General features: G+C 35.7%; 1 protein-coding gene across 5 annotated transcripts in view; it reads right to left on the bottom strand.

Annotated features, from left to right (window-relative positions):
• The window catches only part of LOC135211992 (rabphilin-3A-like), a 454956-nt gene that overhangs the window by 306999 nt on the left and 133911 nt on the right, over positions 1-14046 (bottom strand). For all 5 annotated transcript variants that reach the window (XM_064245260.1, XM_064245259.1, XM_064245263.1 and 2 more), the window contains exon 2: positions 6825-6881. The gene's annotated coding sequence lies outside the window, so the exon portion shown is untranslated. The remainder of the gene's footprint in view (positions 1-6824; positions 6882-14046) is intronic.

Below are 14046 nucleotides of genomic sequence, written 5' to 3'. Positions count from 1 at the left end.
TGGCATTTTTAACCTGTGCGTCGACGAAGTCTACAATTCTTTCCTCGAATTTTTTTTTTCAACGTCATGTAAAATGAAACTAAAAAATAAAATAAAAACAAATTAGAATAAAACAAGACGTTCCTTCAGTCTAATTCGTTTGGTAAAAATACCTAACAAACTTTCTTCGGCTTCTTTTTTCAAGTCGTGCTTAATTAAGTAGCAGAAACTTTCTTCAACTTGTTTCTTAAGTCAAGTTTTATCAGGTTGAAAAACAATCTCTCTCTCTCTCTCTCTCTCTCTCTCTCTCTCTCTCTCTCTCTCTCTTCGCTCTCTCTCTCTCTCTCTCTCTCTCTCTCTCTCTCTCTCTCTCTCTCTCTCTCTCCCAGTAGTTTAGCCATTTTTCAGAATATAACAGATTTTTTAGCTGGGGAAAAGCGTATTCTCTAATTGGTTTCTTTTGTTTCAATGGTCCATTTTTGCTTCCTTTTAGGCTAAGGATTTTGGAATTTGATGCCACTGAGAGTGGTGCTGGATGGAGGTTATACCCGTGAATGCTGATTTTGTTTGTCTGTCTGAAAACTAAATATTCAAAGATGTAGCGATGGATTTCAAAGAAAATTTGTAAATGAATGGGGTAGGAGCTAAGGAATAGTTGATGAGACTTTGAGATGTTAACTGTTCTAGAATGATTTTTTTTTCTTTTTGTACTTAGTGGAGGCAATCGCTACTTAAGCGCTTGCTGAAGCCTTGATTTTTCATTGACTAATGCCAACAATAACTTATTTTCCAACATTAGGTCTAATCAAATTTGCAATAAGATTCCGTGTTACAAGCAAAACAGAAGCATGAAAAATATAAAAAAATTCAGATAATTATATTCACAAACCGAGCGAGAGAGACAGACAAAGATTAAACAGCAGTGACCGCATTAAAGTTAGCATCACTGAAAAATAAATCAGAGCCAAGTGTGACTGGCTGAAGACTAACAATTAAAAAGAAAGTTACTTTGTGTTGTGCAAGTGACGAAGAATAAATGGATAGAGCTTTTACGTTAGTAAGCTGTTACTGAATCTTACTTATGTAATGAAACAGGTTTATTATATTTCTTTCCAACCTGTTATTGCAGTAAACCATCTTTTAGAGCTCCTTCAAATGACAGCATGACTGTTTTGACTACATGACCAGAAACTACACTGCTATCCTGTTCATATCTTATACTACATTTCCTGTGCATATCTTATATATTTCCTAAGTTGTGCTTTTCTCACCTATAGGAAAACTGTCACATAACACGACTTATATGTGATGTGATATGCGCATCCTTTATCTTGTCAAGAGGGCTATCTATGTACAGGTGCCTTTTCATGTATTATCGTTTTTAAATCCCGCAATAACTCTAGATTTCATGCAAATGGGAACGCTTTTATAAAAGGTTACTTGTTACATTACAACCAGGGATTTTGTGTTCTGTTACTAAGTTGTCATTTTCCTTAAATATTTTTTAAATTTCTTGACTGTATTCCTCATTACATCTACTTCATCATTAATATATTATGGGACGCATACACGTAATGCAATTAAAATAATGGATGTGAAAACATCCCGTTGTAACTACAATAAAAATGTAAGTGAGGAGACAACCTGGTAGGCTTTCTGTATCCACTAAATTAAAGCACATTAATATCTCTGTGTCACAGGGAATCCAAATATGGTAGGCTTCGGTCACTTTCCATTTTTGTACTGAATTTTATCGATGTCTCTAATTCCAGTATTTTGCTAAAAAATGTGTCAACATTTTCAATCTCAGCCAAATACATATTATGCCGTCAACGAGAAATATTTCTCTCACAATTTTGGTACGGCCATGGAAAATCCACGATCTGTGATTTGAAGCAACCCGTGCGTGGAATTTTTGCAGGTCAGAATATTAGGCAAAATTATTCCCCGTAAGTATTTAGATTTAGGTAAGCTACGACATAAGCATTTGGCCATCATTAAATTCACTACGAACCTACTCTTTTTAGGCGCCAAAGATACTGGATTTTAAATTTACTGTCTACAGAAACCCTACCAATATTTCCGCCTATCTAAAGTTATTATCTTGGGCACAGCAATACATACAGAAATTAATCAGACGTAATTATCCTGGTGCCATTTTAAATAATGCAGTTGGTATGGTCGCTACTGTCGCGACATGCCGCTCAGATGTCGCAAGTTCGCGCCTCCCCCATGGCGATGGAAAAATCACTGGCTCTGTATCATGATCAGTTGCTGTAGCATGTGTAGGGTCTGCGGTGGGAAGTTGAAACCAACATTCTTTGGAAGCTTGAATTTCAAGTCAATGGACCCCCTTGGTGAGCTTGTTCCACGTAAATAGGTTTCATCTACCGAAATAATTATAATTATAATAATAATAATAATAATAATAATAATAATAATATAATAATAATAATAATAATAAGAGTGATGAATTTTTCTTTATAATAATAATAGTGACAAATACAACACCCAAAACTTGCTTGTAATTCTATACAGCAATATTCCCCATTTGCTTAAAAGTTTTGAATTAATATAATATTAAAGAAATAATACAATTAAAACGGAATTTACAAATAATTCAACGGAGGCGGACATGACATCACATCCCATGTAAGGCATATGACAACTTTGACCTTGGAAAAGAGAAAAGAACAACGGAATAAGGTACATAAAAATCGCAGTGTACTTTTGCGTTCGTTAGTGAAAAACAACTATTCTATCAATTGTGTAGCAGCTAATAAAGCACTTGTTTATTCTAATCATATTTTGGAAAGACACATGGAAGTAAGTATCTGTAAAAATATGAATGCCAGCCTAGGAATGTTTTAAATGAGCTCTTTATTTCCGAAAAGACATAATTTCACCTGAGCGATGCACATGCAAAGATATGTGTAAAACGTCAAGCGTTTAAGGGTTGTAGTTAGCCTGTTACTAATGACATGACGAGGCAGCACAGGTGTCATCCCCAGCAGCATGTGAGAAATAGGGTTTCTTAATAGCCACTCGCCCTTCTCAGCCATAGGATGAGATTCAGGCTCCTCCCTCTCATTTCAAATGTCAATATTTTCTATATCTGTTGTCTGTACGTTTGCTTGAACTGTCATCGGGATTCTTTCCTTGAAATTTCATTTTGCCCTGTGGTTCTTTGCACAGACAACAACCTATACAGTATTATATATATATATATATATATATATATATATAATATATATGATATATATATATATATATATATATCTATATATATACCCACACATACATATATGTATATATACACACACATACATATATGTATATGTACACACCACCCGCCCCCCCCACACACACACACATATATATATATATATGAGTGTGTTTGTGTGTCTAGGCAATAGCGTACGTGTCATGCCTCTTATAGTGATACTGAAAAAATGATCTCGAAGGAACAAAACAATCAAATTACAACGCGCACCAGGCACTACTCTTCCATTAATTAAGAATTCTCGAAGAAAAAACAACAAATAAACTTCGTAAACGACATCGTGGTTACGCAGCATTACTTCCCTGTCCAAAGGACAAACGTTTGAAGAATAATAATATATGATTTGCACGTGGAACCTTCTAGACATAACTGTGCTAAATTTGGAAGTATTTATTGATAACTGTTACCGATTTGCATCCTGATTAAATAATAACAGAGCGTCAAAATCATTACAGATAACACGATCTTATTCAATAGGTTCAAACATTCCGCAGGATTTAAAAACAGCCTCATCGACAAATATTTTGGGAGGAGAATAGTTACCACTACTTGTTTTTCAAAGCTGAAAGTGTAAATATAATATACAACGATGAGTTCATTTCAGTCTTACGTCTTTATCTCTGACATTTCCTTGGAAGGTGAGAGTACTTACAAAATGACAATTAAAATTTAAAAGAAAAAAATAAACGGAAGAAATGGAAAGCCTAATTATAAACGATTTAAAACATCAAACCCGCCTTCAATAATAGAAAAATACATGGGATTTCGAGAAAACAAAGCTAAGTACAAAATAGTACTAATTATAAGCAATATGAGAGATTCCACAACGGACGTGACAATACCTTTGAAATACAATGATCGGAATCGACTTTCGTCCTTTTGAATCAATGAGTTGACAGCTCTCTGATTACGTGCTAGATGGCGCTTCGAGCTGTGTGGCCGGAAGGAGGTAATGTTTACGTTACCTCATTTGTCTGGTTATTGGACTCATTAAATATATTTGCAGACGTGACAACCTAGACTAGTCGCAACTGTATGTCGTGCACATTTCTCAGAGGGTGATGACATCGATGGAATATAAAATTTAGCCCTAGGGCCAAACTCAGGAACCCCATGAGGTCATTCAGCGCTGGAAGTGAAATTGAAAGTAAAAGGTTTAAAGGGTATACTGGGTGGAAAACCTAGCTGTTGCACTATGAAACAACGGTTAGGAGAGGCTGGAAAGTAAGATGGAAGAAACAAAATATGAACGGAAGTACAGCAAAAGGAGTGAAAGGGGTTGTAGCTAGGGCCGAGGGGACGCTGCAAAGTACCCTAAATAATGCTTACAGAGCACCACGGGAGGTGCACTGACGGCACTAACCCCCTACGAACCAGAGGATGATTATACATCGTCAGTTCCCTTGCACATACGCCCAACTACGAAAATAAAACTATAAAAAAGTCAATAGCGAACTGACAGGTATACCACCACGTGTACCCTCTAACTTAATCAGGTAGTACACAGCCAACGCGACCGGTGCATTGGAATTGGAATGACCTCTATAAACACGCAATTCACGGCTGACAGGAAAGACACATTTATTCGCAGAAACGAAATCTGCTTGATAAATCGAGTAAGGATTATTATTATTACTTGTGGCTGAAGGGAAATCAGCCAATAACATCGTTACTCACAGAAAGTTCCGGAGTCAGCATAACATGACTTTCCCCGTATCCTCAGGAATCCAAAAACTTTTTAAGTTAATTATTTTAAGTTAATTCCACCACAAGAAAAACATGCACTGAGCAATATCAATTGTGAATAATTACGTAACGAATGAAAATCAAAGTCATTAACGAAACCTGAAAACCCCTCCGTCAGTGTTTCACAGAAATGAAATATTTACCATTTCTGTTCTACCAAAGGTACAAGGTATACTTGCATGTAAATGACCACACACTACTTGTCTCCGTAGCGAAGCAAGGACACGCTATGTAAAATTTGTTTCGATTCAGGCGGTGGTCAAAAATTTGTCTGACAACTTGAGAAACTGCAACAAATATTGTAGGAGTTACTAATTCGATATCATAAGCTATTACAAGAATACAAGAGGCTGGTATTTCTTATTAATAACACTAACTGATATTCTTTGCAAGAGAATTTAGATTAAATATAAACGCAATGTTAACAAGTAGTATCGAGGATCAAGGTACGCAATTGAGAGCATTGAAAACTTTTCAAAACGAAAGTGAAGTCTGTGTTAGAGGATTTAGATGGGTAGTTAATGGGTTAACGTAAAAGCAGGTCTGAGACAATGGTGTTTAGCATCCCTTTGTTGTTATCGTTATAGATGTAGTGGTGTAGAAAATCACAGAAAGAACACTATATGTAGGTGGAGACTTGATCGATACGAAAATGTTGACTGAATGATATTTGTGGATGCTGCTGCGTTGATTGTGGTTAGTGACGAGAAAGTGGCGTAAAAGTGTGTACACAAGGGAAAGTTGAGAGTTACATATAAGCATGAGTAAGATTATGAGGGTGAATGGAAACACGGCAGATGAACCAATGAATGATAATAATGGAAGATGGTATGATAAGAGACGACGTGAGTCACATAATAGGTGAAACAAGTAATGCCATGGAAACCAAGGTAGTCGTTGAGCTAACTCTTTTCTATAGAAGTGAAGCGGTTGACCTTGTGATATAGTTTTACCGCAAGAGAATTCATCCGCATTTCAGCGATTTAAGTATGAATTGATTTTTTCTTGAGCCACCCACTTCCTTAATTAAAGGCAAATCTCGAAAAAACATAAATCTTCTGCGCTTAAAACTCTCCACAGTCAACAATTTAAGACCTGGATTTTTAGGAGAATAGAACATTTACCCTTTTTTAATATTCTAAGATTAACAAATTGTATTCGGAAAGTTCGAAAAATAAAAATTCTCAGCTTTTGCCATTCATTAACACGAACTAGAAGTTTCGATAAGAAAAGCTCTATCTTTGCCATTACAACGAAATCAGAAGAATAACAAACAGATCGGAGAACCATATGGTTATTCTTTCTTTCTACAGCCACACCACACGCCTTCACTGAAGTTAGATACTATTCAAGTCGGTATTAGAACCAATGGTTTACCAGCGCTTTGACAACTAAATTCTTTTCTCGAAATTTTCGGGAAAAAATTCATGACAATAAATTATACTGACGGGGGCTGAACAATCTAAAAAAAAACTTTCGAGTGCAACATTAATCATAAATAATTAGTCTATAAAGAAATAAGTACATAACCTGATAAATAAATCAATCAATAACAGTGAGATATTTCACTTCGAGCAGATATAGGGAAATATATACTGGTCAAGAATATGACGTCAAATTTGTCCTATAAAACGGAGAAAAAAAATATTCGTAAAACTCTTTCGTTAAAACCCGCTTTACAGACTTCACTGGATTAACAACTTAATGTTGAAACTCGCCGTTCATCTTGACGAGAACTCGAAGTTATATATTTCCCAAGAAACTACACAGACAGCAATCACAATAACCGTAATTTGATCTAAATAGGTTTACTCACCATTTAGACGAAAGGCTGTTCTCCTAATGATGAGGTTCTCGCCAGTTGGTGGCAAATCTGAAAGAAGAGAGAATATACTATTAACGGAGTTCGTGCAAGTACTCTCATGAAGTTTAATTTTTTCCAGCCATATCATTAGTTTTATAAGAGAACTGGAAGACTGGAAAACCGAGAAATTTCCTCCTATCGTTTTCCAGTTTTCCAGCTACTCGTTATCATTAGTTCTCACTTGCGTGATTTCACAGGAAGCAAATACTTCCCAGAATTGATAAAACGTAAGATTTTTGTTCAGACAATATCGGCAAATCTTTGTACAGCTAAACCTAACTTTTTCTTATCAATGAAACGCTTTTACAGCACTCTGCAAAGGCTTTTCAATGCTCTTCGCAGGTGGACTGATCACGGGAAGGACAGTTTCCGAGCTCTAAATTGGCACTAAAAGCGAAAGGGACGGAGGATAATGGCAGGCAGGACGACTGATTGTAAGAAGTCACCAATACTGGTAAAAGAAAATAAAAAGGTTTATCAGACGACGATTGCAAGTGAAGAAAAAGGTCTTGAATCTAAAAGTACGGACTAAGAATTAACAGAGCGTAATTAAAAGTATCGGTGTGTGTGTGTGTGTGTGTGTACATTCATTGATGATACTTCGAGATAAAGAGACTAGTATTACTAAGGAGTCACTGAGAGATAAGGAACAAGGGCCAACGAATATTTTACAAAATCATTGATGAATGGAAATCTAAAGAAAACGTTGAATTTGGAAAAAATAAAAATAAAAATTGCATAAAAAAACAAGTTTCCCTCGAAAGCTCTGCAGTTTCCACAACCCTGCACATCTAAAGCTGTTCAGTTAACAGCGTTGGCCAGGGTGAAGTGAACAGCAACCGAAGCAAGGTAAATCCATCAGTCATGGAATTGCGTACGAGAATAATAATAAAAAAATAAATCGACTGTCAGCACAACACCCGGAGTTACAGAAAGGAAAAAAAACAATATCGATAAAATAAAATGGAGTAAGAAAGGCTGAAGCACCGACGTATGTTTATAAAGTAAAATGTACTATATCGAGAACTATTTCAAAACGAAAATCGATCAAATACGACGTTTTATTATGTACAGAAACTGGACTCATCCTCATTAAAGTCAAAGAAATCGCGTGATCCCAAGAGCATCGAATAAGTCCCCATACCTGAACTGTGAACTGTGAATAGCTCTCTCTATGAGGTCCGTTTAACGAGTCCAGAGGTCCACAACTGACCTCCTTGACTCAACGCTTCACTGCTAAGCTTTGTCAGTCTTTTCTTGGTTCTGTTTTCCGACTCATAATCCTTCTTCCTTAAAGAGACAGGTCTCGATTCCAGCGTGATTAAGTCCCACCCTTCATAAAAAATCTTTTTAAATACTTTTTTTGAGTGGTCTTTAACTGCACTTTAATTTTATCTAAAGAGTTTGTATTTAGTACAGCTTGAGAATGTTGCTAGTGTGTGTTTTCATAGTACGTAACACCATGTATATTTGTGAATTTGATTTATAAAATTAAAATGCCCAATGCATGTTGGAAATAAAGATGATGATTATTATCATTATAAACTAGACAACCAACCTGGCGCTGCCCGGGAAAACTGAATGACAACCGATAAACCCTCTCTCTCTCTCCTCCCAAACCTCCTCTACACTCTCTCTCTCTCTCTCTCTCTCTCTCTCTCTCCTCTCTCTCTCTCTCTCTCTCTCTCTCTCTCTCTCTCTGCCCTTCCTATTAAGATAGTTGCTTCAGTTACGTTGCCCAGCATTTCTGACATTTCATATTTCACCACTTCTCACCCCACTTCCTATCAGGGCTGAACTTGGACTTGAGGGCATCGGGAGTGTCACTTATCATCTCAGAGACCTCGAAAACTGCAGGTTAAGACACTAATATCTGTCGTTTATGGTTACTTTTACGTCACTCCCTTCCCACTCCTTTTCACCCCCTCTCTACAACTGGGGCTGAACTTGGACTAGAAGGGCATCAGGAGTGTCACTATTAATCTCAGCGACCTCAATAGCTGTCGTTTTCTGTTACTTTTACTTTTCCTCCTTTCCCACCCCACTCCCCACACATCGCCGCTCCCCTTGGGTGCCAGTGATGTCTTACCCCTACCGTATACTTTTTCCTGTGTATGTGACACACACATACATCCATTAATATATATATATATATATATATATATATATATATACATATAATTATTATTACTTCCCTTGATTTGCCTTCCTCGAGGAAAAATAAACTATTAAGGTGCCCATCCCATTTACCTATGCTTTTCAGCAAAACATTTAAAGCATGTGAGTAGTCCCAGAGGATGGTGAGATGAATAGAATTATAAAAAGGCAAGGAGAGAAAGATCAGGAAAAGATGCAGACCACAAAGAGATCAGAAGGGGAGGGACATCTTGCCCATGAGGAATTATACGATTCAAATGCCTTTTCCTTCACATAATTTTTTTAAAATAAAATAAAAAAAAGATTAATCTATTGGAGCAGAGAACCATAACAAACCACACCCATGTATTAGTAAAAGCTCACAAATCGCTGCTTTAATCACACTTAGTGAAAAGATGCAAATCCCTGAGCTTTAAATCACAACTGATGTCAATTACTTTCTAAACTAATTAAATGAAGCAGTTGTTCTCTTTTATTCTGTTACTGCATGAAGCAGCCACTTATCAGGAACGTAATTAATATCAATTAATTATAAATTAAAAACATTTTACCATGGGAATTATACGTCACAACGAACGAGCAATTTACACGACATTAATGAAATGCTAATTACTGTTGAAGGATCTCATAGCAACCCATTTACTATTGCTGTAATTAGATTTAGAAGTGGAATTAGGAGAACCCCTTGGGAAGCAAGAGAAATAAATTGGTTTCTTTAACGAACTACAAACACAGGGCAAGTTTACTTCGGGCTATTTAAAGCTCACAAGATTGGAAAAGTGTTTGTGCTCAGATGCATTCAAAAGTTTCACATATTTCTAAATAGTAATTATTATTAATATTGTTATTACTGATGAGGAGATAGTGTAAATGTGAATATATATTAGATATACACAAAAACGAGTGCTTTCGAGAACCTGATAGATTCTTTTTCTCAGTCTACTAAAGCACTAAAGCATCCATCGAGGTCAAGTCTTGAAAAAATAAATAAAATAGAAAAAATAAAAAAAGTTTAAAACGTTTCCTTCATAGAAAATTTTTCCTCCTTCGCCTTTTTCTCCCCCCTATTATTATTATTATTATTATTATTATTATTATTATTATTATTATTATTATTATTATTATTATTGTTGTTGTTATTATTATTATCATTATTATTATTATTATTGTTGTTGTTGTTGTTGTTCCAATAAATCACGCAGAGTTTTGATATCTCGGATTCCCTTAGAATTGTCTCCCCTGGCCGCATTTCAACCCTGGTTTCTCTTCCAAAGTTGTTTGTTATTATTTCCACCAATGGGGTCCCTGTCGGAAGTCGTACACGAGCGATGAATTGCATGACGTTCAATACAAGCATCCATCTCTCCATAATTTTTCATTAAAAGAGTTCAACAGAGTTTTCTATAATATTCACACCCAGGTGCACCATCGAGACCATATTCTACAATCACCTGGCACAATTTCATTCATACGTGTATGCCTTGATTCCAGCTTTCAAATTTTGGGGGTTCAACTGATCTAAATTTTATAATGAAGTATAGAAAATAAAGGAAGGAGCAACCAATGATCTGACAGGTCAAAACTAATGAACAAACACTCCTGCAATCCTGAAAAATAAAAACTATCAGTAAAACAGTTAATTGACCTTTTTTTCTACTTTCAAATAAAATACACAAATTCTCGTAAATTCAAAGAAAACTGAGATCATTTCATGAATCATCACACACTTCACACACTACACAGAAAATTGCACTGCAATTAAAGATTGATCATTACACAGAAATGCTTTTATTAATTAATGAAAAACGAACCACAGCTATACTTAGTACGTAGTCAAATTACGCAAATCTCTTTAATGTAAAGGCGCATCATAATTCAATGTTTAGTCTTATAATATTTACAGCTTTAGGAAGTGCAAGTGGGCGATTTCGTCCCTATGAATGAAATGATTGAAACATCCACAGCAACCACAAAATTTCATTTTCAAGTATTATTTATTATGTAAGTAATAGATCATTTTTAAATGCAGTGGTTGTCATACATTAATGCTATCGAAGCATAACAGTCCCTATTGTCCTTGCTACTCATTCCTGCTCCCTGTATACCAGTATCTACTATTCTTAGCAAGCCAGTCAACGGCGTCCCTATCATACCATTCCCTGATGTCTTGTGTCCTATCTGCTGCCTCTGGTGTATCAGTCCTTATGACATCAAGTGTATCTGTTCCTGCTTCCCCTGGCTCCAAGCTGCCTCTAATACATTACTACCTGCTGTCTCTTACATACAACTTTCTTTCTCAAATTACTACTCTCTTACCTTGGTGTATAACTACCTGACACTCTGACACTCTAGTACACCAGTTCCTGCTGTTTCTGGTGTACTGGTCCCCGATACCCCTAGTGTACCTTTATCTACTTACTATCTACTACTAGCGACGTACCACCAACTACGTCTCCTTGTGAATCAGCTACTAATGCTTTATACACCAGTTTCAGTAACTTTTTGATGTTGTTTTATGAAGAGAGGAAAAGATAAGAGGAAAGATTACATCAATATTGTAGGAGTTACTAATTACAAATTATAAAGTAAAACTGATAATAAAAAGGACAGTAAGCAATCTTTCAGTAAATTTTCCATTTTACAATTATTTCTTTCTCTATTAACTTTGTTTTAACAGAGAACTTTCGGTATCACACTTGTCGCCTAATCCTCTATTCCTGCCGAGAGCGACCAGGTTTGCTGGCAACAGTAGAACCAATAAGCAGTAAATGGGCAATGCAAATTAGAATATAAAAAAGTCAAGAGAAAATGCAATGCATTACCACCCTAAAACAATTCACTGCTACCTTATTGACTTATTTCTTTATTTACCTATTTATTAACTTGTTTTTAATAACTGATCCCTTCTTGCTGTATTTCGTATTATCTTCTGTAATTTATTTCAAATGAATACCACATTCTTTGAAAACCTGAATTACAAGTCAATGGCTACTGTGGCGCAACCAGGCTTGTTCCATTTGAATAGGGTGAATTTTCTGAATAATAATAGTGATAATATCATTAGCATATTTTTCCCTTCAAGTTAAAAGTGTGCGCGCGCGTATGTACACACTGAATACTAAGGCTTAGGCCTTATGAAGCACGGAGAACCGAGGTATGCATATATATGGATTATTAAATTTTCTTGGAATCTGGAATAATGGGAAAAATATCATTCCTTGGAGAATATGTGTTCGAGGGGTCGAATCTCTCTCTCTCTCTCTCTCTCTCTCTCTCTCTCTCTCTCTCTCTCTCTCTCTCTCCAGCTGACGCATTTGTCCGCAAGTAATATTATTAAAATTATACATTAATCTGCATACATAACTGCATTTTCGAATATCTCAGTCACTTACGCATATCTCTTTGCTATTCGTTTACCTTAGTGTACCGTTTTTTATAATCATGGTATAGTTTTCAATGATGGTATAATATAAAAAACTCTTGATCTTCCCACAATGACGAATAGAGATGCATTATTTGCTTTGTTTCTTTATATAACTTGGATCGATTTATGTAAATATAATGGTTTTTCAATAAATCAAATTTCGTATTACATAATATACTCATTACTCACTCCATATCTGTCATACATTTATATGTTAGAAAATCATTTGCCTCAAGTGTTCAGTTATATAAATGATCCAGCAAGGGCCCGTTTTATCTCTGCAACCCAAAGTCATTTTTTGAATGGTTTAACCTTCGTTGAAAATAACCTATGAACAAAAGCAAAATATCTTCTTGTATTCCCTACTGCCTTAAGTAAAAGTATGTTTTTCGTGTGAACTTCTCCTCTACTCTTATAAATTATTAAGTAAGTAATATGCATCACGCCACTGTAGTAAGCGGTGGGAAAATATTGTTCTCCTTATATCAGGATTACGTTAGATTCCCAACTACTGAGAACATCACCAGAGTAATAGCTAGCTACACGAAAAAAACTTCGTTGTATCGCCTTTGGATACAAAATAAAGTATAATGAAATAGTAATTAATGTGAAGAGATCTACAGTGGTGTAGACGTAAATATAATATAAGAAATATATACACAAACGAGAGCTTGAGAGAACCTGCTCGGTTCTATTCTCCTGAGAAGGAGAATCGAGCAGATTCTCGAAAGCTCTCGTTTGTTTATATATTTCTAAAATTATATTTACATCTACAACACTGCATTTCCTCATTTTAGTGACTCATGCTATTATGAGAGTTTTAAGAATTCCTGCAATGTATGAAACTGGGCAGCTTCGATAATTCTCTGTTGCTTTTGTGACGTCATTTTACCAAAACAAAGAACGGGAGCAGCGTCAAACTGAAATAAAAATACCGAAAATCTAATAATGAATGTAAGACGTGTACATATAAAACAATATTAAGAAGAGAAGCAACATATTATCCCCGCAGGACATTTTTCCAGTATCAAACTTGAGGTCCCCTGTCCTCTCTTTCCACTTTATTGAATGAATAAATACTGACAAGGAAATAGATCACCCATTAAGATTAAATCATTTCCGTACTTTTACTGGCTCTCGGTCATAACTCACCACAAATGGCTGCAAGCCATTTCAGATATGAATATTTTATTTCAAACTCCCACCTAACCCGGACAATCCTTTGGTTTAATATCTATTGCGAAGACCAAATTGGTTCTACCTTCGTTCGATACATTTATATTCCGTAAATTGGAATCACAGTGATATATAATCTGGCAAATTTGTCAAAAAGTTTTCCAGGTAATTATATTCGCTCTAAGATATAATGAGGTATAATAATGAACAAGAGAGCAAGCATTATCCTACAGTATCTGAAAGTACCTAATGAGCGGTTTTCTTTGAGGTCGGAAATCTGAGGATTGTCCCGTCTAGGTCTTCCAATTAATTCGTTATCATAATGACGATATACATTTCGACAGACTAATGATCACACTGCCTTTCATTTCTTCCCTGCTCGCTTCTCTCTCTCTCTCTCTCTCTCTCTCTCTCTCT

The sequence above is a fragment of the Macrobrachium nipponense genome, chromosome 40, assembly GCF_015104395.2.
Source record: "Macrobrachium nipponense isolate FS-2020 chromosome 40, ASM1510439v2, whole genome shotgun sequence".
Taxonomy (NCBI): Eukaryota; Metazoa; Arthropoda; class Malacostraca; order Decapoda; family Palaemonidae; genus Macrobrachium; species Macrobrachium nipponense.
Note: the sequence above shows the minus strand (reverse complement) of the source record. Positions and strands in the feature narration are given on the sequence as shown.